This window comes from Lithobates pipiens, unplaced genomic scaffold (assembly GCF_037356315.1).
Source record: "Lithobates pipiens isolate NorthernLeopardFrog02 unplaced genomic scaffold, aLitPip1_a1.2 Scaffold_16, whole genome shotgun sequence".
NCBI classification, from domain to species: Eukaryota; Metazoa; Chordata; class Amphibia; order Anura; family Ranidae; genus Lithobates; species Lithobates pipiens.
The window spans coordinates 451766171-451793065 of NW_027507748.1; the positions used below are offsets into that span (position 1 = coordinate 451766171).

Consider the following 26895-nt stretch of genomic DNA (forward strand, 5'->3'; position numbering starts at 1 on the left):
GGCGACACGGATGGGCGACACGGACGGACACTGATAGGTGGCACAAATTGGCACTGATAGCTGGCACGGATGGGCAGCACGGATGGGCATGTATAGGCGGCACAGGTGGGCATGGATAGGCGGCACAGGTGGGCATGGATAGGCGGCACAGGTGGGCATGGATAGGCGGCACAGGTGGGCACTCATAGGCGGCACAGGTGGGCACTCAGGCGGCACAGGTGGGCACTCATAGGCGGCATCGGTGTTATAGTAATGGATGCCAATCAGTGCCAAACAATAATGCATGCCAATCAGTGATGCCCATTGTGGCCACTGATTGGCATCCATTATGGGCACTGATTGGCACCCATTGTGCTGACTGGCACCCTGGTGGTCTAGGGAGGATTATGGATTTTTATTACCTTTTCCCTGGTGGTCTAGTGGTGTCCCTGGTGGTCCAGTGTGGGCATCCTCGGGGGGGCTGTGCTGATAATCGATCAGCACAGACCCCCCCTGTCAGAGGAGCAGCCGATCGGCTCTCCTCTACTCGCGTCTGACAGACGCGAGTGAGGGAAAGCCGATCACCGGCTCTTCCCATTTACACTGTGATCAGCCGTGATTGGACACGGCTGATCACATGGTAAAGAGTCTCCGTCGGAGACTCTTTACCGAGATCGTAGTTGCCGGGTGTCAGACTGACACCCCGCAACAACGATCGCCGCGATGCGCGCCCCCGGGGGCGCGCAGCGGCTCATTATCCTAATCACGTCATATGACGTCCGGTTAGGATAATGAAACCACTTTGCCGCCGTCAATTTGTAATAGGGCGGGCGGCAAGTGGTTAATTATGTTCAACATTCCCACACATGCATAGCCAGTACCATTACTCTACTCTACACACAATTGGCTGTGCAGAATTACAAAATTATAAATTTGATATGTAAAACAGTAAGGACCCATTTACATTTAGTGCCATGCATTTTCAAAGCCACCGCATTGCACCAAGGCCACGCATATGCATTGAAGCACAACATAATGAACAACAATAGTGAATGACTGTTTTTATTGGACGTATGGTCTCTTTTTTTTTTTTCAATTGTGTATTTGGCTGTTTATTTTGAGTTCAGCTTTAGCTGGCAAACTTTTTACTTATGTTGCTTCTAACAATTTTCTTGTATGTAAATAAACAGTAGGAAAGAAATGTTTAGAAATCAGACTGCATATTTAGAAAATATTTTTTTTTTTTTTGTGTATGAATACATTATTATCATTACTGTAGTATTATTATCATTACTATACAGGATTATACAGTGTGCGCAGCGCTTTACAATCTAAATGGAGACAGTACAGGTATAATACAATAAAATACTCAAAAAAAAAATCAAAAAATGAGGGTTAAGGCAAGCCATCGACTAAATGATTTTCTTTCCTTCCACCACGGGTGGAAGTGCTATTGTGTTCTGCTGGTGGGGAGCCTTCCTGTTATAGCCTCTGGCAGTAATCGCATGTATAAAACACGACAGGTTGATTGTACCCAAGTTGATCTATCAGCCTTCCCATAGATGGATCGCATCTCGGCCGGGCCTTGCTACACCAGCCAAGATTTGATTCATTTATAGCCAGCTTAAGAGGGTTCTGCTCATAACAGCTTATAACCTAATAGGGCAGGGCAAGGGGTACAAAAGGTAATAACTGTGGGGAATGAGCTGATAGAGGAGTTGAAAGTTCAGCTGTTAGTTGGAGGTGTGATAGGCTTCCCTGAAGGGATGAGTTTTCAGGGATCGACTAAAGGTGGATCCTAATACATAGAATTACAAGGTGATGACTTGTAGGCACTCTGAGCTTGGCACCATAGATACGCACAGCTCAGGAGCAAGCACCCAACATGTGCCCCCATAGCAAACGGCTTACTATGGGGGCACAAGAAGAGAAGGAGGCAAGATCGCCAGTGGGGGACCCAGTAGAAGAGGTTCGGGCCACTGTGCACAGAGCAGGTGAGTACTTATGTTTATTATTTTAATTTTTTTTTTCCTTTAGTAACACTTTAAATGCAACATGACAGGTCCACATTTTTCCATACCGCACTGCAGCATTGTATCTGTCTGCTTTTCTTAGCACTGCAGCTGAACTGAATGAATTGTCCCATGTGCCCCTTCCCCTGACTTCTCTGTCAAGATCAGTGGCACATCTATCAGTCTGTCCCCCCTTGCCAGGGTACTAAGGGTAACCTTAGACCAGTGATGGCGAACCTTAGCACACCAGATGTTTTGGAACTACATTTCCCATGATGCTCACCTACACTGCAGAGTGCATGAGCACCCTGGGAAATGTAGTTCCAAAACATCTGGGGTGCCAAGGTTCACCATCACTGCCTTAGACTCTGAACTGTCCTTTCAGGCCCACATCCAATCCCTGTCCAAATTGTGCTGCCTTAGCCTCCGCAACATTTCCAGAACACTCCCCTTTTTAACTGACACCGACAAGTTTTTAATTCACTCCCTGTTATCTCCTGCTCTGTGACAGAGCCCAACCTTTTTGAAGCCTCTGGCTCTAATCATGTGCTTAAAAAAAAAAAAAGAAACCTTGTAGTACTCTATGTGTCCGGTGACCCACATGGAGATTAGGGGCCAGCGCCCCTTATGGACCGGCCGCTGCTGATGTAAATGCATCTAAACGCATTTAATGCAACAGACATAAACACGTCTAAGATGGGGTTCACACCTTCGATGGATGCGCCTCGCAGCAGAGGTCCAGTGCGTCCCTGTTCTCCGTTTCAGAGACGAATCGAGGACTAACTTTTGCCTAAATTCGGCCCTGAAATGGAGCCAAAGACACACACAAGCCACGAAGGAGATATGTGAACAATATCTTCATGCAAATTGGATGCGGAGAAAACCACATCCAATTTGCAGAAGCGTGAACCCAGCCTAAACCTATTGAGTATATGCGTGATTAGGGCCCCTTTCACACTTGTGTGACTTGGCACTGCAAAGGCGCATTACAAGTCGTACCTCATGATTTTCAATGAGTACCGTTCATATCCGAGCGACGTCAAAGTAGTTCCTGCACAACTTTGGTTCGACTTTAATGCGACTTGAGGTCCATATACCTCAAGATTACTTGGGCATTGCTTCAAGTCGCATGCCAAAGTCGTGGGACCTTAAGGTTGCACAAGTGTGAAAGGGGCTTAAAACTTGTCTTAACACAGGATCCTGCGTTCCCTCGTGAAAAACGCACGCGCCCGTGGGAATGAGGCCTATGTATTTTTGTATGACACACATTATTACAAAGCACATATCAAAGAACAAAGCTGTGTAGATTTATAATGGTAGTCATAGAAAGAAGAAAAGGCTAGAGCTGAGTGTGAAGGAAGCACCTGGCCCTCAGTACTAGAAAGAGAAAAGACACGTGTTAGCGGTGACATGAGGGAGGACAGCACAGGCCACACATGTCACCATGGTGTCACCGCCGCCGTGTGAGGGAATGCAGACAGGGGAGGAAGGGATGAGAACAGGGAGGAAGTGGAAGAGGAGGAGCATGGGAAGGCAGCGAGCAGTGTCAATACAATAGGCTTCTTGTGTGTGGATGTGTGCGCCTGCTGGGAGGCTGTAACCAGGGAGGAAACACTTAGGAGAGCCCGATCTATACTCCCGGCCTTCCCGGGACAGTGCTGCCAGCCTGGACCCTGCACCCTCGTGAATGTACACACGCTGAACATCGCGGTTCAAGGAAGGAAGGCAGAGGAGCTCCACACAAGGTGAGATCCCCGCTCCTCCCGTCCATCCGGCCCGGCACTCTGCCTGCTGACCGCTATGGGGCTCATAGACGGGGGACAGTGCTCGGAGAGGCCGGCTTTGTGTGTCCATGGAAAGGTGACCTTATGTCAGCAGACTCCCCTCCTCCCTCCGGCCTGTCCGGCTACTGTGTGTCACCTCTACTCCCCTCACACTCCCACTGCAAATTGGCGCCAACACAGCTGTCTGCAGCCTGACCACCACTGCTACCTCACAGACGTGCTATTACCTCAGCTCTTTCTATTCATTGAATCTGAGAAAAGTATGTCTATGTATGTGTGTTTTACACTGCTGTGTATTTACTTCACACTACTACAGTGTCAGCTTCTCCATCCCTCCTAATGCAACATACTTAAAGCAGCATTCCACCAAAAAAATAAACGTCAGCAGCTACAAAAAGTGAAGCTGCTGACCTCTAACAGCTTTCCGCCTGCCGGCCATCAAATGACGGCAGGGTGGTGTGGCTCTCGTTCTGGGTGAACGTCATATGATGGCCCTCCAGAACGTCCGCATGCATCATGAAGATCCGGTGGTGTGTCAGTCTGACGCCGCACCACCAATCAAGTGGTAGAGAGCCTTGATGGAGGCTCTCTACCACTTGATCAGCCGTGTCCAATCACGGCTGAGCACGATGTAAACAGCAAGAGCCGTGGATCGGCTTTTCCTCACTCGCGTCTGACAGGCTGCTCTCCTGACGGGGGGGTCTGTGCTGATTGTTTATCAGCGCAGCCCCCCTCCTTGCATGCCCACCCAGGACCACCAGGGATGCCACCACACTGGACCACCAGGTATGCCATCCCAAACTACCAGGGAAATGCCAATCAGTGAAATGAAAGAATACGTAAAAAAAAGGATTCAACACATTATGTCACTTCTGATTGTATTATGTAGTATGAGCATTTTCGTATTCACTTTTGATATTGAGACTAGCATGCAACAAAAAGCGGACCAACGGTCGGTCGAACATCTGATTGTGTGTATGAGGATTTAGGCTACATTCACACCAGCCATTTAGGCTGCTGCGAATTGTGGCAGCAGGAATCTGCTGCACCTTACTGTGGCGGTGTATCCCTATGCCCGTAAATACAGTCCTGCATGGGGCACAGATGTAATCAACCTGTGTGAACAAGGCCTCACAGGCATGCCCAGAACACAACAATTCTGCTTTTCAGGCACAAAGCCTTAAGGCCCTATTCACACCTATGCAGTTTGCTTATACGAAGGTGCATTTTGCATTTTTCTATACACATCTTTAAACCATTGAAGCCTATGGAACCAACAACCAGAAACCATTTCCTATCCCTTTCCATAAAATGCACAAATGTGAACTACATTCATGGGAAACCATGTTAAATGGATTGTAGTGGGTTTCTGCAAAACTGAAAATGCACTAAAAAAATGCATAAGTGTGAACCAGGCCTAAAGGGTAAGCTCACCTTTTGTAACATGTTGTACCCATATTCAGGTAATATGTTACAGATGCATCGGCCCCCACTCTGACAGATAGTGGGGGGATCTTCCCCGTGCTAGCTGTCACACTCTGCAACAAACGTGGCCATACGGGGCTCCGGCCGTGTCATCCATTCACAATGTTGTGTGAATAGAAAAACTACAAGGCCTTTGCGGCTGTCAGCTTGTAGTTTTTAATGAACTACCACGGCACTGGAATTTATTATCTCTTCCTGTCAGATTGTATCTGCTTGCCCATATGGGATGTACAGGGAAGCAGATACACTGGCAGATTTGCTGGAGATCTGCAAGGTACCAGTGATCTACTGATCGCGGGTGTAATGCTTTACAGGCTCAAAAAAATAAATAAATATAAATGCATATTTCTTTACCTGCAAGAAAATGTGCATTTAATGTTTTTTTTCTAAAAAGTGAACTTAAGCTTTAACCGCTTGCCGACCGCCTCACGCCGATATACGTCGACAGAAGGGCTCGTACAGGCAAACTCCGTGAGTCGGGTCACAGGTCCCGTGGATACTTGCGATTGTCTCACAGAGAGGAAGAACGGGGATATGTTAATGTAAACAAGCATCTCCCCGTTCTGCCTAGTGACAGTGTCGCTGATCTCTGCTCCCTGTGATCGGGTGCAGAGATCAGTGATGTGTCACACGTAGCCATGCCCCCCACAGCTAGAATCACTCCCCAGGACATGCTTAACCCCTACACTGTGGTTAACCACTTCACTGCTAGTGTCATTTACACAGGAATCCGTGCATTTGTATAGCACTGATTGCTGTATAAATGACAGCGGTCCCAAAAATGTCTGTGTCTGCCATAATGTCGCAGACACGATAAAAATCGATGTTCGCCGCCGTTACTATTTAAAAATAAAATAAATTATTAATAAAAATGTCATAAAACTATCCCCTATTTTGTAAACGCTATAACTTTTACGCAAACCAATCAGTAATCGCTTATTGTGATTTTTTTTTTTTTTACCAAAAATATGTAGAAGAATAAGTATCAGCCTAAACTGAGGAAAAAAAAAATGTTTTTTTAAAATATATTTTTGGGGGATATTTAATATAGCAAAATGTTAAAAATAATGTGTTTTTTTTTTTTTTTTTTTTTCAAAATTGTCGCTCTTCTTTTTTTTTTTTTTGTTTATAGCGCAAAAAAGAAAAACTGCAGGGCTGATCAAATACCACCAAAAGAAAGTTCTATATGTGGGAAAAAAAGGACGTCAATTTTGTTTGGGAGCCACGTCACACGAGCCGCACAATTGTCAGTTAAAGCGATGCAGTGCCGAATCGCAAAAAGTGCTCTGGTCATGAAGGGGGGAAATTCTTCCGGGGCTGAAGTGGTTAAAGCACAAGTTTGCCTTTCTAAAAAAAAAAAAATGCACAATTTTTTTTTCCGGTAAGAAAAAGTGCATTATTTTTTTTTTTTAAATCGTGTGCAATCTCAGGCTCCTGCAACCAGTCTGTTTAGCTGTCTGCCCATAACCGTATGGGCAGGAGGTTACTGAATGGCGGGAAGAATCAATGAACTCTACTAATTTGTTGAACTGTAGTTCATTCATTCACAGAACTCTGTGAATTAATGACATAGCTGCATTCTTTTCAAATTTGACAGCGGGTGCAGGGAGACTATCCTCGGCCTGCTGTCACAATTAGAAGGGGGATCGGGGAGAGGCTGCAGGAGTGGGAACATGTTGCATCCTAAAAATAGGTGGAACATGTAACATGTTTCCAAAGGTGAATTTATCCTTTAAACATGAGTGCCGCTTGGAATAACATGCAGTTGCTGCTTATTTCAGCCTGTCGTAGATGGTGACAGGCTGCTGGCAAAGGGGCCAGACACAGCATCTGTGCCTCCAGAGAAAGCCAGCATTTGATGTACACAAGCCAGAGCGTTAATGTGCATGAGGTTTAGGCCTTTGGGCTTTATTCAAGGATTGATCACACTGATATTCAGTGACTGCTATTTTCCTGCATTGGATCAATGGCGGTTACTGATGGGGCACACAAAAACAGTTGTTTCCTATGTGCTCTGTTCACACTGCAGTGTGGAAAAGTGCATGCTGTGTGCATTTTTGCACACCAGAGTTCCGTATGCTCTCCGCTTCTATTTACCATAGCTGAGCTGCAGTTCGTAGAAATGCATGAAAAGTTTGAAGAAAAATAAAGGTACTACTCGGTGGAATGCGCTCAAATGCACATCACACCACCCCTTTTCAGAACTTATACTAAAACTGTTTTACCCTGCTGGTCAGTGTGAGCAGCCTGTCCTACTGGTATGGTATACATGCATTTTTATATGTACTTATGGGACATTTCTAAATGCAGGTATTCATTTCAAATGGTATTGGTAATACTATGTGTTTCCTGGGCTTAGGTGCTTTTTGTTTAACTTTATTCAGAGAAAATAGAAATCTGAGCATCCAGGTGCAGATTAAGAGCCAATTCGCATCAGTGCATTTTATGCAGCTGCAGGGTGGATAAAAATCGGTGATTAACTACTTCGCGCCCACCCTATAGCCAAAAGAAGGCTACAGAGCGGACGCTAACTGCCGGGAGGCCGTCCCCGGACGTCCTCCTGTTTACTTCCCTAATGCGCGCCGCCGCGGGCACGCATCGGGGAAGTTCTGTGTTGGCCGTGTCCCTCGGACACCGCCAATCACAGATCGTGCTAAATGGCCAAACACAGCGGCCATTTAGCACGCGATCAGGCTGTCCAATGAGAGGTGATCTCGTATGTAAACCTATGAGATCATCTCTTATCGCCGGCTCTCCTCCTCACACAGAGACAGCGTGTGAGGAGGGAGAGCTTCCGTGCTGCAGCTGCAGCGTCTGTGACTGTGAGTGTACACACACACACGCACACCTGTCCCCAGTGCCACCTATCAATGCCACCTGTCCCCAGTGCCACCTAACAGTGTCATCTGTTCCCAGTACCACCTGAGTCACCTTTCCCCAGTGCCACGTGTCCCCAGTGCCACGTGTCCCCAGTGCCACGTGTCCCCAGTGCCACGTGTCCCCCAGTGCCACGTGTCCCCCAGTGCCACGTGTCCCCCAGTGCCACGTGTCCCCCAGTGCCACGTGTCCCCCAGTGCCACGTGTCCCCCAGTGCCACGTGTCCCCCAGTGCCACGTGTCCCCCAGTGCCACGTGTCCCCCAGTGCCACGTGTCCCCCAGTGCCACGTGTCCCCCGTGCCACGTGTCCCCAGTGCCACGTGTCCCCAGTGCCACCTGTCAGTGTCACGTGTCATCAGTGCCACAGATTAGTGCCATCTGTCGTCAGTGTCACATCAGTGTCACATCAGTGTCATGTTAGTGCCATCTGCCATCCATGCCACGTCAGTGTCACGTGTCATTGTCCTGGTGCTCCAGGGCCTTCAAAAGTGTAATAGGTAGTCAACAAGTTAGATGTGTAATTTATGCTCCTAGAACACATGATGGCGCTACCTGCATGTTGGGTCTCTCTAAGTGGCCAGGCTGTGAAAAAGTCCCACACATGTGGTATTGTAATACTCAGGAGGAGTAGCGGAATTTAATTTGGGGGTGTCATTTGTGGTATACACATGCCATGTGAGAGAAATAACCTATTACAATGACAATTTTGTGGGGAAAAAAAAAAAATCTTAATTTTGCAAAGAATTGTGGGAAAAAATTACAACACCAAAAACCTCACTATGCCTCTTACTAAATACCTTGGAATGTCTACTTTCCAAAAAGGGGTCATTTGGGGGGTATTTGTACTTTCCTGACTTGTTCGGGTCGCAAGAAATGAGATAGGCCACCAGTACATCAGATGTGATCAATTTTGTATGATTCGCACCACAGCTTGTAGACTCTCTAACTTTCACAAAGACCAAATAATATCCACTAATTTTGGTTATTTTTACCAAAGATCTGTAGCAGTATAAATTGTGGCCAAAATTTATGAAGAAAAATTTCTAATTTGCGTAATTTTATCACGAAAACAAAGAAAATGCGTTTTTTTTTTTTTTTTCAAAATTTTCGGTCTTTTTTCATTTATAGCGCAAAAAATAAAAACCCCAGAGGTGATCAAATGCCACAAAAAGAAAGCTCTATTTGTGGGGGAAAAAAGGACAAAAAATTCATTTGGGTACAGTGTTGCATGACTGAGTAATTCTGTTGTCATTCAAAGTGTGAGAGCACCGAAAGCTGAAAATTGGTCTGGGCAGGAAAGGGGTTTAAGTGCCAAGTAGGCAACTGGTTAAAAAAAAGAAAAAAATATAAAAAATCTTTTTTTTTCTTGATTTTATCAAATTTATTTAAAATGCTTTTGGAGTAGAAAGCTATCTAAATATAGTTTTACTATTTAAGATGCATTAATAATTTAGTTTATTCACCATTGAATAGAGCTTAATTATGTAGCATGAGGCTGTATATTCTGCAATATTTACAATTTTGGTAAACTCATTCAATGAATACAGGCTCTGCAAGCTGAGATAACATGCACTGCATTGATGCATTCACACAATTTCACAGTAACCATGAGATAAAACAAAGTTCAGAAATATTCCATTATCCCATTGTGCTGCAAATCTATGTACACAACAAACAGTATGATTGTTTGAAGAGAAATACATGTGTACCAGGCTCTAAGTGTGAGGAGGAAGGGTAAGCAGTAAAAAATCATAGTGAAACCTTCTTCTAAGTGGCTTCTACACCTTGTGATCTTTCTGCACATAGCTTGAAGTGTTTTATTCCTCCCTCGCCAGCCGCCCCAGTAAAGTGAATGGGACTGTCAGAGAGTCAACAGCAGGTGAGAGGAGGAGCCGCTGTGGGACAGAGATGACAGTCGCTCTTTAAAAATTATGATTTAAATCGACTTTATTGAAATCAAATCCACCCTGCGCAGCTGTAAAACGTAGAACAGAAGGACATCTGAAAAACAATAATTTCCAATGTGTCCTATTCACACTATAATGTTGCATTGTGCTAAAATGAAAAGTGTATATCAGCGGATGTCAGTGCGTTAAAACACGACTAAAGTGGATGTAACTGTACATTCATTTTCACGCAAGTCAATGTGAATTAGCCCTTAATCCTCTGAACACCTGTAAATGCATGTACGTTTATACGAAGGAGAACAGATCTCGGAAGCATAAAGTTTATTTCTCCTGGATAATTTCTCCTGTGTTTGTTTTTTTTTTTTTTTTTTTTTTTAAATAAACTGAACGCAACCGGCTAGTGTGAGACCTGCTCAGAAGCCTCCTGTGTTTAATGCAGGAGAAATAGATTTGGTCAGTAATAACAAACTTCTCAGATCCATTTCTTCTTTGTTTCAAATGTACATGTGTTTATCTGCATAAAACCAAACTAATGGTCTGGGAGTGCACATTTTCTTTCTGTACATTCAGCTAGACTGTATGTACTAAGATGTGGCTGAACACCTAGTGTTCATTCAGTCATAGCAAAGCATTACGTGCTTCCAGATGCATTTAGAAATTGATTCTGGACACATACATTTTGATGTCCATGTGCCTGGGACCTGAATGCTGCCTAAGGACTCTGTACTTTCTTTCTATTTTACCCCTCATGCACATGGGCCGTTTGGCTCATAGGTTAAAAATAAAAAACACCATGCAAAAGTGGGGTACACACTATAAGAAAATCAGGCTAAAGTTTGATGTGTGTGGGTTTTTTTTTTTTTTCCGATCATGTGCAGTCTCTCTCTTTTCAGATTTTTCTTGCACAAAAATCGTTCGTTCTGTTCCCGTATAAGAAAAAATTTGGTGTTTTTGTCTTATTGGGTATTTTCGTATGAAAATTGTACAAAAATTCTTTGGACGAAAATGTTGGTGTTTACGAGCCTTAAGGCTTCCTTTGTGTGGGGCATATGTCCCTGAATGCAAGTACTGCTCAAAACAGCACCCAGCTGACGCATCTTTCAGCCTGTCATACATTTTGATGGGCTGTATGCTGCACCTGTACCTCCCTTGCGCTATAAAACAATTTTTTTTTTTTTGTAAATAATTTTATGTCTGACCCCGGAGCCAAGATCTATTTATGTAAGGAAAAAAGGGAGGGGGAGGCGCCGACCTGAGTGTAGTATTAAAATGATTACTTTAATAGGATAAGATTAAAAGAAGGAAGTTACACTTAGAGGAAGTGATGTCACCGGCATCTGATTGGACCTAGGCAGGGCTGGAATCTTGTCAATCGGGGCTGCAGTAATAAAAGGCTATGCGCTCGGAGCTGGCTGCTTCTTCTAAAGGAGAAAAAAAAAAAAAGAGGCCAATAGAAGGAGCAGTCAGCTCCGGGCGCATAGCCTTTAATCACTGCAGCCCTGCCTAGGTCCAATCAGACATCGGTGACATCACTTCCTGTTCCACGGTCCATGCTGGTCCATGTGAAACTTCTTGGTTCCTTTGCTCCTGGAGAAACACTGTGATGTCCTATATGGTTTTGGTAAATTTGAAGGAAAAATCAACAGAAAATTGTAGTGTGTATCCAGTTTTAGACAACGCTGTACCCTAACAAAATTGATGTATTTTTTTTTTTTTTTTTCACACAAATAGAGCTTTCTTTTGGTGGTATTCGATTACTTCTGCAGTTTTTATTTTTTTGCACTATTTACAAAAAGAGCAACAATTTAGAAGAACTTTTTTTTTTTTTTTGCTATAATATCCCAAAAAAATAATTCAAAAAAATAAAGTTTAGGTCTATATGTGTTCTACATATTGTGATTTGTTTTCACCAAAAATAAGTGTGTATTGGTTGGTTTGCGCAAAAGTTAGTCTATAAAATAGGGGATATATTTGTGTGTGTGTGTGTGTGTGTGTGTGTGTGTGTGTGTGTGTGTGTGTGTTTGTTTTTTTGTTTTTTTTTTTTTTCTAGTAATGCCGTTGATCAGCAATTTTGAGTGGGACTGCAATATTGCGGCGGACACTTGACACTTTTTTGGGAACATTGACACTAAAAATAGTTACTGATTACTGTATAAATGTCACTGGCAAGGAAGGGGTTAATACTGGGGGTGATCAAGGAGTTAAGTGTGTCCTAGGGAGGTGTTTCTAACTGTAGAGGGGAGTGGACTGAGGAGGAGTAGAGAGAGAGATCGCTGTTGCTGATCACTAGGAACTGCAGATCTCACTACTTCCCTGACAGAACGGAGATCTGTCTGTTTACATTGACAGATCCCCGTTCTAGCTCTCTGAAGAGCGATTGCGGGGTTGCTGGTGGACATTACGGGCGCGTGCCCCCCCCTAGCCCTTTAAAGGGGCCGCTGCAAAGCTACAGCGATTTGCGCAGGGGAGCTAACCTGCCACTGTATACCGATGATTGTTAGTCGACAAGCAGTTAAACAGGTGTCCAGCAGATTATGAAAGGGAGTTGCTTATCAAAGAAAACCTATTCCTATTTTACGCTGTTGGCAATGCTTCCACATGGAAGAGAAATGTCACAAGCCCTGAGAAACAAAATATTTATTTTCACAAGAAAGGTGAAGGCTACAAGATCAGCAAAGCTTTACTCAGTCAGAGTACTGTAGCAAAAGTGATAACATTTTTTTAACCAAGATGGAGCTGCATCCATCTCGCAGAGATGTCCAGGCCGTCCATGGAGATTAACGCCTCGTCAGGAGTGTTTTCTGATGAGAAGGGTTGAAGAAAATTGACATGCAAGTTCACTGCAGTTAGCTAAAGAAGTAAAAAGCCAAACTGGGGTGATTGTTTCCCATGACACAGTATGGCGCACACTGCAGAGGAATGGCATGCATGGGTGTCCTCCACGAAGGAAGTCTCTCCTAAAGCCCATGCACAAAAAAGCCCACCTAGAATTTGCCAGGGCCCATGCTGAAAAAGACAACGGCGACTACCTGGACTCTGGCGTGATGAGACCAAGATAAATGTTTGTGACTCGGGGTCTCACAAGTCACATCCCAAGTCGCAGCAGTGTGAACCGAGCCAAAGTGTGCTGCCGCATTACTCCCCTCAAAAAATAAATGGAAACAAAAAATCTATCACAATCAAAGCACTGCTTCACCTCCAATAATATAAAGACTTTTATAAAGTGCCCGATGTACTGACATATTACAGCAATAAAAAATTCTCCATACATAATGTTCCCTTTTAAGATGTTTGCTGATTGTTTAAGACCCTTGCACACCGATGCACTTTGATGTATTTCCATTGAATTACACTAAAAGGTGTTTTTTGCGTGCTTTGAAAAACTGCACCAAAGATGCAACCTGCAGGACTTTTCAAAACAATGCACCAGCAGTGTGAACAGTTACATAGGATTTAATAGGGAATCATTTTCATGCATTTTTGTCACCCTGGAAAACCGCAGAAAAAGTCTTTGAATTGCTTTGACGTACCCAGGAGCCCAAAAACCATTGCAGCAGTGTTGTGCTGCGTACACACGTAGCAGACTATCCGGCGGACTTAGTCTGGCGGACTTTCTGAACGAGCTACTTGCCCACACACAGCACTTTTTCAGCGGACTAATACGGCGTACTAAGTCCGCCGGACTATCCGCCGTACTTTTGAAATGAACGGACTCGCCCACACACGTGGAGGAAAGTCCGCTCATTTTGAGCGCGTCTCCAGGTAGCCAGGGCCAGCGAAGGAGACGTGGCTGGCCCAGTCACCTGGTATGGAGTCCCCCCCCCCCCCCCCCCCCAGGTCCATATCAGACCCTTATCCAAGCACGCTACCTGACGAGCGAGCACCCCCCCCCCCCCCCCGAGCCGTACCAGGCCGCGTGCCCTCAACATGTTGATGAGGACAAGGGCCTCTTCCCGACAACCCTAGCCGTTGGTTGTCGGGGTCTGCGGGAGGCTTATCAGAATCCGGGGGCCCCCGGATACCAGCCCCCCACCCTATGTGAGTATGGGGTACAATGTACCCCTACCCATTCACCTGTGAAAAAAAGTAAAAATAAAACACAACACACAATATGGACCTAGGGGGGGACCCCCACACCGTTTCTTTTTTTTTTTTTGGCATAGGGATTCCCCTTTAACTCCATACCAGGTGACGGGGCCAGCGCCGCCACCTTCGCTGGCCCCGGCTACCTGGAGACGCGCTCAAAATGAGCGGACTTTTCTCTGGGTGGGAAAAGCCCATTCATTTCAAAAGTACGGACTGGCACACACACGGCCGGATTGTCCGCCGAAATGCGAGTCCGGCGGACAGATTGGAGTGCAAAAATACTTTCTTAGTCCGCCGGACTTTTGGGTTAAAAAAGTCCGCTGGAGCCTACACATGGGGGGGATTGTCCACCGGACTTTTCCACCGGATTGTTTGATCGTGTGTACGAGGCATTAGTTTTAATCCACGCACAGCTATGCCAGTGATATTGTAAGTGTTCATGTGTAGGAAAAAATGCTAATATTATATATTGACACAAGTTGTTGAGGTTCAAAAATCACTGTCAGTCATGTCTATAATTAGTATCACTTAGTGCCCTTGGGGGCTCCGGCAGACAGTAGTCTGTTATACCTTCTGTTGGCTCAGGCCAGTAAAGGACAAATATTCTTTAGACAGGCTTTTAGTAGTCAAATACGGTAGGTTGTTTTATTTCTTTCCCACTATCTTCTCTTTTTTTCAGTGCTACTAAATCCTTTTCACTTTCTGTCTCAGCATTAGTTTTAATAGGTGTTTTTTTTTTTTTTTTTTATTGTACAAAAGAAACCATTACAATAGGCATTAAAGTCACACAGTGGTGTACCCTGTAGAGTTTTGTATAGAAGGCATATCAATATGAATTGAGATGTATGGAGGTACATATCATATTCAGGTAAAATAACTTCAAAATTATTTAGTATTAGTATGTTATGGCTTCTCTGTAGGTTTTGCCTACCCAAGAATCATTGGTAGTATATCTACTTATTTCAGTAGGAATCACTCTAGTGTTACCACAGTATACTCCTTTAAAAGGCAGAGGAGTATGTAAAACTATTTAGAAAGATGAAAAGGTAGGTTGGGTAAGAGCATAAATGGGAAAGGTGAGGTGTTTGGGTGAGAAGGAGAAACAGATGAGAGGTTCAGGAAGGAGGGGATTGGGCAATAGTTCCGCCCAACCCCACCATGATCAGGACAATGAGAAATTACTGTTTATTTATAATTTTATATTTTGTAGAAATAAAGTCCAAGATACACAGGTAGTTTAATTGTGTGTTAAACTAGCCTTTCATAGTCACATTCTTTGCTGCCGAGATATGTTCTAGATTCATGATAGTCCATCTTCAACAACCACTCAGCTAAAGTAAGAACGGAGGAGACCACTTGTAGCCTGCAGTCTTTGACCGCCATGCTTTTTGACACCTCTCCAAGCTGTCTGCACTCAGCATCTCTGTTTTTTTTTTATTTAACCACTTAAGCTCCAGGAGGTTCAACCCCCTTCCTGGCCAGGTCTTTTTTTTTTTTTTTTTACACGATGCGCACTGCGTTGCTCTAACTGACAGTTGTGCGGTCGTGCAATGCTGTACCCAAATAAAATTAGTGTCCTTTTTTTCCCCACAAAACATACACAATAAAAATCTGTAAAAAAAATGTTCATCAATTTACGCCAATATGTTTTCTTTTACATATCTTTGGTGAAAAACAAAAAAACTTATATTGATTGGTTTGGGAAAAAGTTCCAGTGTCCACAAACTATGGGCTAGACTTATGTACTTTTAAATTTTTTTTTTTTTTTTTTTTTAACTAGTAATGGCGTTTGATCAGCGATTTATTTTTTGAGACTGCGACATTGCGGTGGACAAATCTGACACTAAGTGACACACTTTTGGGGACCAGTGATCGGTGCTAAAAGAAAAAAAGTGATTTCACTGTACTAATGACACTGGCAGGGAAGGGGTTAACATCAGGGGTGATAAATGGGTTAAATGTGTTCCCTGGGAGTGGTTTCTAAGAACTTTCACACTGCGACGACTTGAAAGTTGCGTGATTTTGCAGTGATTTCAGGAAATGCCTGTGTTAAACTTGAGGTCTATGGACCTCAACTCGCATTAAAGTCAGACCAAAGTAGTACAGGGACTACTTTGAAGTTGGTGAAACTTGAAGTCGCACAGATATAGTTATCATTGGGAGTCATGGGGTATGACTTGTCATGCGATTCTGATGTCCAAAGTCGCAGGGAAAAGTCGCACAAGTGTGAAAGGGGCCTAATTGGGGGGGGGGGGGGGATGCTTTGACTGGTCGTATATAGAGATCTGTGTTCCTATTTGGCAGAGCACAAGATCTCCATCTTCCCCTCTGACAGAATGACGATCTGCCTTGTTTACATAGGCAGACTGCCATTGTGTCTGCCTCGGGAACAATCGATGGGTTACGGCAAAAAATCGGGTCTGCTGGACCAGCTGATTGGCTCCTGCTGTGTCCAATCACAGTGATAGCAGGTCTCTGGCGACATGTAGTATATGTACGTGGGGCGGTCCTTAAAGTGGAAGTAAACCCATCGATTTAAACAGTTAAAAAAAAAAAGGCATGCCGGGAATGCTAACTGCACATTGGCTGTGCTCTCAGCCAAACTATCAAACCGTCCAATGGCTGGTGTCATAACGAATCACATGTGCAGCACCATAGCAGTTGAAGATTAAAACAGAGGCAAAGATGGCAGCTTCCTTGGCTGAAAACGATAGGGGAGTTCACTTCCACTTTAAGCGGTTAAATGCTAGCTGCCTAGAATAAGTACTGTGTAAATCTCTGTTGGACTGGGATTTTAGAGTGGGTAATGAGGAGTTAAAAATAATTTAGGCTGCATTCACACCACATCCCATTAACTTCAATGCACCTGTTCACGTCTGAGTGTTTTGTCACCTAAAGCAAAAACGCCTAAAAAACGCCTTAAGCTCAAAAAAGAACATGAGCTTCTTTGGGGCAGATTACAGGTGTTTTTTCTGACTTTTAGATTGGTGACCTGAATAAAATTGAGACAAAAAAGTGGCAAAATCATGGTAAAAAGGCGCATTTGAATGCTCGGGTGTGAATGCAGCCTCAGAAGAACCCGAGGATAAAGGTTATAGAGGGTAAGGAGAAGTATAGGAGAAAGCTAGAGTGGAAACTCCAGCAGAACAAAGTGAGGCAGGTAGGTCTGGAGTGGCATGAGAACCATTACAGGTCTTAAGCAGGTTGGTGGTGGGACTAGGGGTGACGTGGAGAGGGCAAATGCGCTGAACCTTTTTATTTTATTTTTTTATAGGTTTGCTTCTGAGGCCCTGGCTTTAACTCCCTAAAATTCTACACAAAGCTGTAGGACAGGGCTTGACAAATTTGCTTGGAATCTAGGAGCCAGCTTAAAGTTAGGAGCCAGGTCGGTAATGGCGATCCGGACCTGTCCCTGGCCTGACATGGAGACGAGTGAGGGGAAGATAGCGCCACAGCCCCCCCCCCCCCCCCCTTTTTTTTTCCTTAATTAAAATAATTTTTTTTTTTTTTTACTTTTTACAAAAAAAATAAAAAATTATGTGTGTGTGTGTGTGTGTGTGTGTGTATGTGTATATATATATATATATATATATATATATATATATATATATATATATAATGAGAAGCCATTTACCAGCCACCACACTCACCGTTGGGCAAAAGGCGCCAGATGACGCCCGCAATCACTTCCTTCTCTTCACGTTGGGAAGGAAATGGGCGGGCAGTGAAAAACAGGCAGGGGAGCTTCACTCCATTAGGAATTAGCATTATTGGAATAGGGTGTAATTTCTACATCCACCACAAGATGGCGCCAGACTACCGAAAGATTTTAGAAGGCCGCAAAGCCGCGGCCTCAATTACTGGCCGGCGCGGCCCGATGCAATTGCGCGGCGGAGTTCGGGGTCCAAATGGAGACGGGATACCCCAGCAGCGTTGCCCCAGTCGCCAGGACACGAATTCTAGGCGCAAATGCGACCAGGCGCCCGGGGTTTGTCGAGCCCTGCTGTAGGAGTTGTGGAAAGTACTCTCCTAAGGCTGCTTTCACACTGGAGGAGCTTTACAGGCACGATAGCCCTAAAATAGCGCCTGAAAAGGAGCCTCTCCTCTCGCTCCAGTGTGGAAGCCCGAGTGCTTTCACACTGAAGCGGTGCGCTTGCAGGACGAGTGTGAACGTAGCCTAATACTAGATGACCTTCATCCTTTAATGTGTTTTTTGATTCTCCCCTATTGGATACTTTTACTGGTGGTTCTTTTTACAAGAACAACTCTACTCCTTTATGTGGAAGTGCATCAATGTCTTTTACAGCTGATCAGTTGAGTATACAGTTGAGAAGACTTAAGGCACGGAAATCAGCAGGCCCTGATGGAATTAGCCCCAGGGTGCTTACGGCATGTGCAGACCAGCTGCGGAGTGTTCTTCAACGGGTCTTGAGCCTGAGTCTATGAAAGGTTCCTGTGTTGTGGATGATGTCCTGTCCCTGTGCCAAAGATACCAAGTCCTTGTGTCTCCAAGGAGATTATAGAACAGTGGCTTTGACCTCCCATATCATGAAGACCTTGGAGAGGCTTGTTCAGATACTACCCATGGTTAGTAAATGTTTAGACCGTTTGCATACTAACCAAGATGGGGGGTTGAGGATGCTAGAACTTTCAAGGTCAGTCACATGTTTCCACACCTGGATAAGTCGGCAAGCACTGAGGGTCATGGTTTTTTTTACTTCTCCAGTGCTTTTGATACTATCAGGCTGGATCTTTTGGCAAGAAGCTAGCAGCAATACAGGTTGATGTTTCCCTTGTGTCATGGCTTGTAGACTACCTGATAGGAAGACAGCAGTATGTGCGTTTTCAAGACTGTGTGTGTCAGGATGATCTTTCTTTTTACTGTCTACACCACTGATTTCAGCTAGCAGACAGTCATGCCATCTTCAGAAGTTTCTGATGACTCTGCAGTAGTGTGATGTGGCGGGGGTGGGGAAGAGACTGAGTATAGGACCGTGGTGGAAAACTTTGTCACATAGTGTGAGGTTAATCATCTGTATCTAAATGTGTCAAATACAAAGGAGCTGGTTGTGGATTTCAGGAAGAGGAAGGCACCAGTGACCCCAATCTCCATCCTATGAGTGGATGTGAAGGTAGGAGAGAGTTAGATATTTGGGGGTGCACATGCATAATAAGCGGGACTGGAGCAAGAACACTGAGGTGCTCTATAGGAAGGGCCAGAGCCGCCTCTACTTTTTGAGGAGACTGAGGTCCTTTAACATCTGCTGGAAGATACTGAAGATGTTTTATGAGTCTATGGTGGCCTGCTCTCTCCTGTATGCAGTAAAAATGCTGGGAAAGCAGGTTTAGGGTGTCTGACACCAACAGACTCGACAAACTGATTTGCAAGGCCAGTGATGTTGGATTGGAGTCTTTTACAACCGTGTTGGAGAGGAGAATGTTGTTCGAGTTGCATCCTATCTTTGACAACTTCTCCCACCCACTCCACAATACGCTGGTCAGTCTGCAGAGTATCATCAGTGACGGATTGTTACACCCACAATGCACCACAGAGTGACACAGGAAATAATTTTGCCTGCGGCGATCAAGAGATATAATTTTCTGTGAGGTTTGGAGGTGAAAATTTAATTCTGGTTTATGATCAGGATTTTGTGTTTTTATAGTACAATAAAACCTTGGTTTGAGAGTGTTTTGCAAGACAAGCAAAATTTTTTAATACATTTTGACTTGATATACAAGCCATGTCTTGATATAAAAGTAGCGTCATGTCACAACTGAGTATAAAATAGAAGGGGGGCGCGCCTCTAAGGGCCGGTTCACACTGCGACGCGAGGCGAGGCGACACGGCTCGCCTCGCCTCGCTCCCGCAAGTCGCCCCCATTCAGTGCTATGGAACCGTTCTGAGAGGAGCGACTCGAGTCGCTCCGACTCAGAAAAAAGGTTCCTGTACTACTTTGGGGTGACTTCGGGGGCGACTTGCATTGACTTCTATGCAGAAGTCCTCTGCAAGTCGCCGCTGACCCCCCCTGCAAGTCGCGGCGAGGAAGTCGGAGACGCCTCGCCGCGGCTCGCAGTGTGAACCGGCCCTTAGTGTCGCAATATGGTTACATTTAATGAAGGAACAACATTTAGCAACATATTGCTACACTTAGAGTCGCCTTTCTTCTCTCTTATACTCTGTAGCTCCTGCTGGATTTTGCTTCTAATCCCCTTGCGAAGGCTGCCATTTGTGGATGGACACTTTATGGTTACACAACCTATTGCATTGCTATAATCTTTTTATATGGACTATAAACTGAAGGATTTATGAATAAATGATTGTGGAACGAATCATTTGAGTTTCCATTATTTCTTATGGGGAAATTTGCTTTCATATACAAGTGCTTTGGATTACAAGCATGTTTCCAGAACAAATTATGCTTGCAATCCAAGGTTTTACTGTATGTTAGAGAAAGTGGTGTATTATTGGTATTCGGTAGTTATTTTAATCTGTGTTATTTATTCTATGGCTGGTATTGGTCATTTTGTTGTGCTTTTTGCATCTTGTTCAGTTTGTTGTGATCTTCTGTTGTCTTGTCAAGTGTGTCTGTGTCGTAACAATTTCCCTTTGGGATTAATAAAGTATTCTGTATAGAGAAAACTAGGAGGGTTAGGTTGGCTGTAGACTAGGGATGCACCGAAATTTCGGCCGCCGAAACATATCGGCCGAAAATGGCCCTTTCGGCAAAAAGCCGAAAGAGAATTTCCGCCGATACTGGTGCCGCAAATGGGGCGGGGCTTGGCCCCGCCCCCGGTGCCGCCCATCACGGGGGGTGTCCTTCTATCTTTAGCTCTCCTGCTCCCCTCCCTCCTCACCTATGCTGCAGTCAGCCTGTGGGGTCTCGCTCTAAAGTCCCCCTCTCCACAGCGGTGGCTGTATATGTCTCCTCAGCCGATGTGTAAATCGGCTGTGCAGGAGCTGGGCACGATGTTCACTTCACTGTGAAAGTGAAACCAAAGCAGAGGCGTCTAGCAGTGTGTACTGTGCTCTCTGCCTCCCCCTAGAGTGCAGTACCCAGCATGGAGATTAATGAAGAGCTGCAGCTGCCAATTTAAAAAAAAGACTGTCTATATATGTTTGTATGCCTGTGTGTTGTGTGTGTTGTATGTATGTGTGTTATATGTGTGCATGTATGTATGTATATATATGTATATGTATGTATGTGCATGTTTATATGTATGTATGTTGTGTGTGCATGTTTATATGTATGTGTGTTGTGTGTGCATGTTTATATGTATGTGTGTTAAGTGTGTATGTGCGCATGTATGTGTTATATGTGTGTTGTATGTTTTATATGTGTGTGTGTGTGTGTGTGTGTGTGTGTGTGTGTGTGTGTGCACGCGTGTTTATATGCACTGGTGAGGCACAGGCAGGCTACATGGCGGGCACTGGTAGGCTGCTGGCACAGTAAGGCTGCATTGATCTCCTGTAGCATGTCCGCAATCTCTGACCAGCTCCTGTAGCATGCCTGCAGTCTCTGACCAGCTCCTGTAGCATGCCTGCAGTCTCTGACCATCTCCTGTACCATGTCTGCAGTCTCTGACCAGCTCCTGTACCATGTCTGCAGTCTCTGACCAGCTCCTGTACCATGTCTGCAGTCTCTGACCAGCTCCTGTACCATGTCTGCAGTCTCTGACCATCTCCTGTACCATGTCTGCAGTCTCTGACCATCTCCTGTACCATGTCTGCAGTCTCTGACCATCTCCTGTACCATGTCTGCAGTCTCTGACCATCTCCTGTACCATGTCTGCAGTCTCTGACCATCTCCTGTACCATGTCTGCAGTCTCTGACCATCTCCTGTACCATGTCTGCAGTCTCTGACCATCTCCTGTACCATGTCTGCAGTCTCTGACCATCTCCTGTACCATGTCTGCAGTCTCTGACCATCTCCTGTACCATGTCTGCAGTCTCTGACCATCTCCTGTACCATGTCTGCAGTCTCTGACCATCTCCTGTACCATGTCTGCAGTCTCTGACCATCTCCTGTACCATGCCTGCAGTCTCTGACCAGCTCCTGTATCATGCCTGCAGTCTCTGACCATCTCCTGTACCATGTCTGCAGTCTCTGACCATCTCCTGTACCATGTCTGCAGTCTCTGACCATCTCCTGTACCATGTCTGCAGTCTCTGACCATCTCCTGTACCATGCCTGCAGTCTCTGACCAGCTCCTGTATCATGCCTGCAGTCTCTGACCATCTCCTGTACCATGTCTGCAGTCTCTGACCATCTCCTGTACCATGTCTGCAGTCTCTGACCATCTCCTGTACCATGTCTGCAGTCTCTGACCATCTCCTGTACCATGTCTGCAGTCTCTGACCATCTCCTGTACCATGCCTGCAGTCTCTGACCATCTCCTGTACCATGTCTGCAGTCTCTGACCATCTCCTGTACCATGTCTGCAGTCTCTGATCATCTCCTGTACCATGTCTGCAGTCTCTGACCATCTCCTGTACCATGCCTGCAGTCTCTGACCATCTCCTGTACCATGCCTGCAGTCTCTGACCATCTCCTGTACCATGCCTGCAGTCTCTGACCAGCTCCTGTACCATGCCTGCAGTCTCTGACCAGCTCCTGTACCATGCCTGCAGTCTCTGACCAGCTCCTGTAATATGTCCTCAGTCTCTGACCATCTGATGTATGAAAATATTTTTTAAAAACAGTCATTTTCGTTATCGGTGCTGATTCGGTATCGGTTTCGGTTTTCGGCCTAGTGTATTTTTCATTTTCGGTATCGGTTTCGGCACCAAAAAACCCATTCGGTGCACCCCTACTGTAGACTGATCAAAATGTGTCTGGTTCATCAGGAACTGGACCAATTTCAATTCATCTATGGGAAGGCTGGTTGTACTGATATCAATTGACTTCACTACACCCAGCCTGTCAGGTTTTTCTTGTGCAACTGCCAGCAGTGATCATTGTGTTCTGTCAGCGGGTGAATCTTCCGCTGTCAGGTGCAGTGGGAGGGATTCCCCCATCAGCACAGACTGTTGACGGGGGAATCGTACAGCACTTTGCCCGTAAGGCTGTAAATCCAGTCTCTATTTTCGCAGGAAGCCATGGCAGGAAACCTGTCACAACTGCAATTGTAAGAGTATGATGAAATAATGAATAAGCAAAGGTTCTGTGAAAGCAGCATACGAAAATGACCACTAGATCAGTTCAGCTATATGCAAATTTGAGCTTTCCTGCAAGTATTTCACTTTGTGCTTTAGACCTCCTAAGGGGCACTTGTTTAATGTCATGGGTGTCGTCCTCCATTCTGCGCACGGAAGATACCAGGATTGTACACTGAGCTGCATATTTTTGGTTTTCAATGCATGGCTTTTGAGCTAGCAGACAGATTAGACGAGAATATATGCTAGAAAAAGCATTCAGAGTCTATTTTGCCATAAAATCTACCTGCTAGTGCAATAAAGCTGCTTTTAGTTCTGCTTAAACAGGAAAAGTGTGTGTGTGTGTGTGTGTGTGTGTGTGTATATATATATATATATATATATATATATATATATATATATATATATATATATATATATATATATATATATATATATATATATATATATATATATATATATATATATATATATATATATATATATATATATATAATCTTTTTTATTAATTTCAGCTGCTTATGCATCTGATGATGGACATGTGGTTTTCACCCTAGGGGCTAATGTACACACAGCCACAGATAGATAGATAGATAGATAGATAGATCTATCTCTCTATCTCTGTAAACATTTGTGCTGATGTTCATATGCGTACAGTGCAAATGTACTCCATTAAGTACAAAGCCACCTGCAGTGACGGACATTAGGTACAATGGCCTGCATCCTAACAATGGCTTCCTGTGTCCTACCTACCAATTAGGGCCGAAACAACGACTCGATTGATTCGACAACTAATCGATTATGAAATTAATCGATTATTAATTTTATAATCAAATAATCGGCCACTAACGTAATGGGGTTAAAAAAAACAAAAATTAACCCTTTATAGTACAAAAAGAGCAAATCGCTACTGTAAATATTACTTTCACTGTCCCAAAGTAAAAAATGAACCCCTTACAGTAGCGATTATTTGCTTTTTTTTGTACTAATTTTAGTTTTTTTAATCCCATTATGTTACTAAACATCTCAGTCCTGGGTCACACCTCTGTGTTTTTTGATGCTTTTTTCAGAAACACACTACAGTTCATTTACATGGTTTCCTATGGGACACATTCACATCCACAAACTGTGCTTTTTTGGCTCAATATACTTCAATGGAGAAGCTGCAGAAAAGCATGAAATGATGCGTTTTTCTGCGGCAATTTGTGTTTTTAATCTGCCCAACAACAAATTTACCTTTTTTTTTTTTCCCTTTAAGGTTATTAACCGATTAATCGAAACAATAATCGGGCAACTAATCGATTTATGAAAATAATCATTAGTTGCAGCCCTACTACCAATAGACTGAATAAACAGTGTACACGTGTAAATGCAGCATGTACATCATTTGGATAACTTAACCTCTTCCCACCAACTGTGTGTGCGTACAGATATAGTGCCTTGAAAAAGTATTCATACCCCTTGAAATTGTCCACATTTTGTCATGTTACAACCAATGTGTTTTTTGGGGGATTTTATGTGATAGACCAACACAAAGTGGCACATGATTGTGAAGTAGAAGGAAAAGTATAAATGGTTTTATTTTATTTATTTTTCTCAAATCGCCTTTCAGGACAACCCCGGAGAGAGTGTAGCTCCACCTTGCAATCAGGAAACACATGCCCACTTTAAAAACACCTCCTCCTCCTCCATGGCTTCAGTTATTGTGTTTCCTCCTTGGAGGAAGCATGTGCCTGAACCAGGGAGAGCTACACTCTCTGCAGGGGAGTAAGGCTTACCTTTTGTTGCAGGTTGTTTCTCTTTGACCCCCAGCAGCATCTCCACGGGGAGAGGACTCCTGGAGCTCCTGGTCCCGCCATCTCACGGGAGTAAGGACCCTCGGAGTGCCGGCGTCGGGTGCCCGGTGTCCGCTTGTTAGCGCAGGGAGGGCTCTGTTGCTGGCGGAGGCCGCTGCAGGTCAGCGGCATGGCTCCGTTTTCGGCGCCGGGTCCCGGGCGGCGACGGCGTCGTTCACGGTGACGCGCGGGCGCTCTGAGGGGGCGTGGCGCCGTGGTTCAGCGCCTGGAACGCAGGGGTCATGGGGCGGGTCAGGTGACCGTGTGCTTCCGCTTCCGGCCGGCCTTGATGACGCGGCGGCCGGGAAAATTTAAAATGAGAGCTGTTTGTAAAATAGCTGCCTCACTCAAATGATGGAAGAGTGCAAGCCAGCTATGGCGGAGACAGGCGCCCCCAGCACCGGTCCAGCCCAGGTACGTAAGGTGCACTGGCACCCTCTGCTTTACTGTGGGTATGTCTTTGTTTGTTCCCCCCTCTTGGGGGCCTGTCGCTGCAGGTCAGAGGTGGACTTCGCTCTGACCTTTTGCAGCCTAGTTCTGGGGTCTCACTAGTAGGTCTGTTTGGTGGTGGGTCTCTGCACTGGCTTGGTGTTAAGCAACTGGTTGTTGAGAGCTTTTAGTGAGTTAAACCTGTATGTCGTTTCAGGAAAAATCACTAGGAAAAGCTAGACCAGGTCAGAGAAAATGTCCTTCTTGCAAAACCCCCCTCAGAGATTCATGGCAGAAGGCAATGTGCAGAAATTGTATCAGAGAATTGGTGGAAGAGGAAACATCTCAACAATATAAGGATTTGTTTTCTTCGGTTAAAGAGCTGACAAACTCTTTGAGTTCAGTCAGGTCCATCCTGATACAAAACCCTCCTGCACAGACCGAGCCTCAGAACTTACCGCCCAGCCCCAGGGCGTCGTCATCCAGACAGGTGGAAACTGAAGAGTCTGGAGACGAAGGGGGTAGTACTCTCATCTCCTTCAGGGATTCTGAGGAGGAGGAAGAGGAAGAAGATAGCAGGGGCTCCAAATTCAAGCTATCACTAGAGGAAGTAGATGATATTTTAAAAGCAATCTACACTACTCTAGAAATTCAGGAAGAAAAAGTACAACTGTCAGTTCATGACAAAATGTACCAGGGGTTGGACGAAACAAAACGGCGAGTTTTTCCTGTCCACAGGGTCCTCTCAGACTCAGTGAGAAAGGAGTGGAAGGACCCAGAAAAAGCCCCTTTCTTCTCTAAAGCTCTCAAGAGAAGGTTTCCCTTCGAAGATAAGGACTCAGAGGTTTGGAACAAGAAACCCAGAGTCGATGCAGCTTTCTCGCAGGTATCCAGACGAACGGATCTAGCCTTTGAAGATATGGGGATCCTTAAAGACCCAATGGACAAAAAAGCTGACTCCATCCTTAAAAAAGCTTGGGATGCTGCGTCAGTCAGTCTAAAACCAGCAATGGCAGCTACGGTGGTGGCCAGGAATCTGGAATGTTGGGTAGAGAAGCTGAAGAGCCATATTGAGGCGGGGACACCCCGCAAGGATCTCTTAGAGTCCTTTCCACTGATCCTGAATGCAGTCAAATACATGGCGGATGCATCAGCAGAATCAGTTAAACTGGCCGCTAGGTCTTCGGCTCTTGTAAATTCAGCCAGGAGAGCAGTTTGGCTGAAAACATGGTCTGGGGACACTGCCTCTCTAAGGTCAAGCTGTGTGGTCTTCCCTTCTCGGGTGACTTGCTCTTTGGTCCTGATTTAGAGTCTGTGCTGGATAGAACAGCCGATAAAAAGAAGGC

At 44.9% G+C, this 26895-nt stretch overlaps 1 protein-coding gene across 2 annotated transcripts in view; it reads left to right on the forward strand.

Annotated features, from left to right (window-relative positions):
* The first annotated feature begins 3488 nt into the window (after positions 1–3488).
* The window catches only part of JADE3 (jade family PHD finger 3), a 133134-nt gene continuing 109727 nt past the window's right edge, over positions 3489–26895 (forward strand). For both annotated transcript variants that reach the window (XM_077482803.1, XM_077482802.1), the window contains exon 1: positions 3489–3736. The gene's annotated coding sequence lies outside the window, so the exon portion shown is untranslated. The remainder of the gene's footprint in view (positions 3737–26895) is intronic.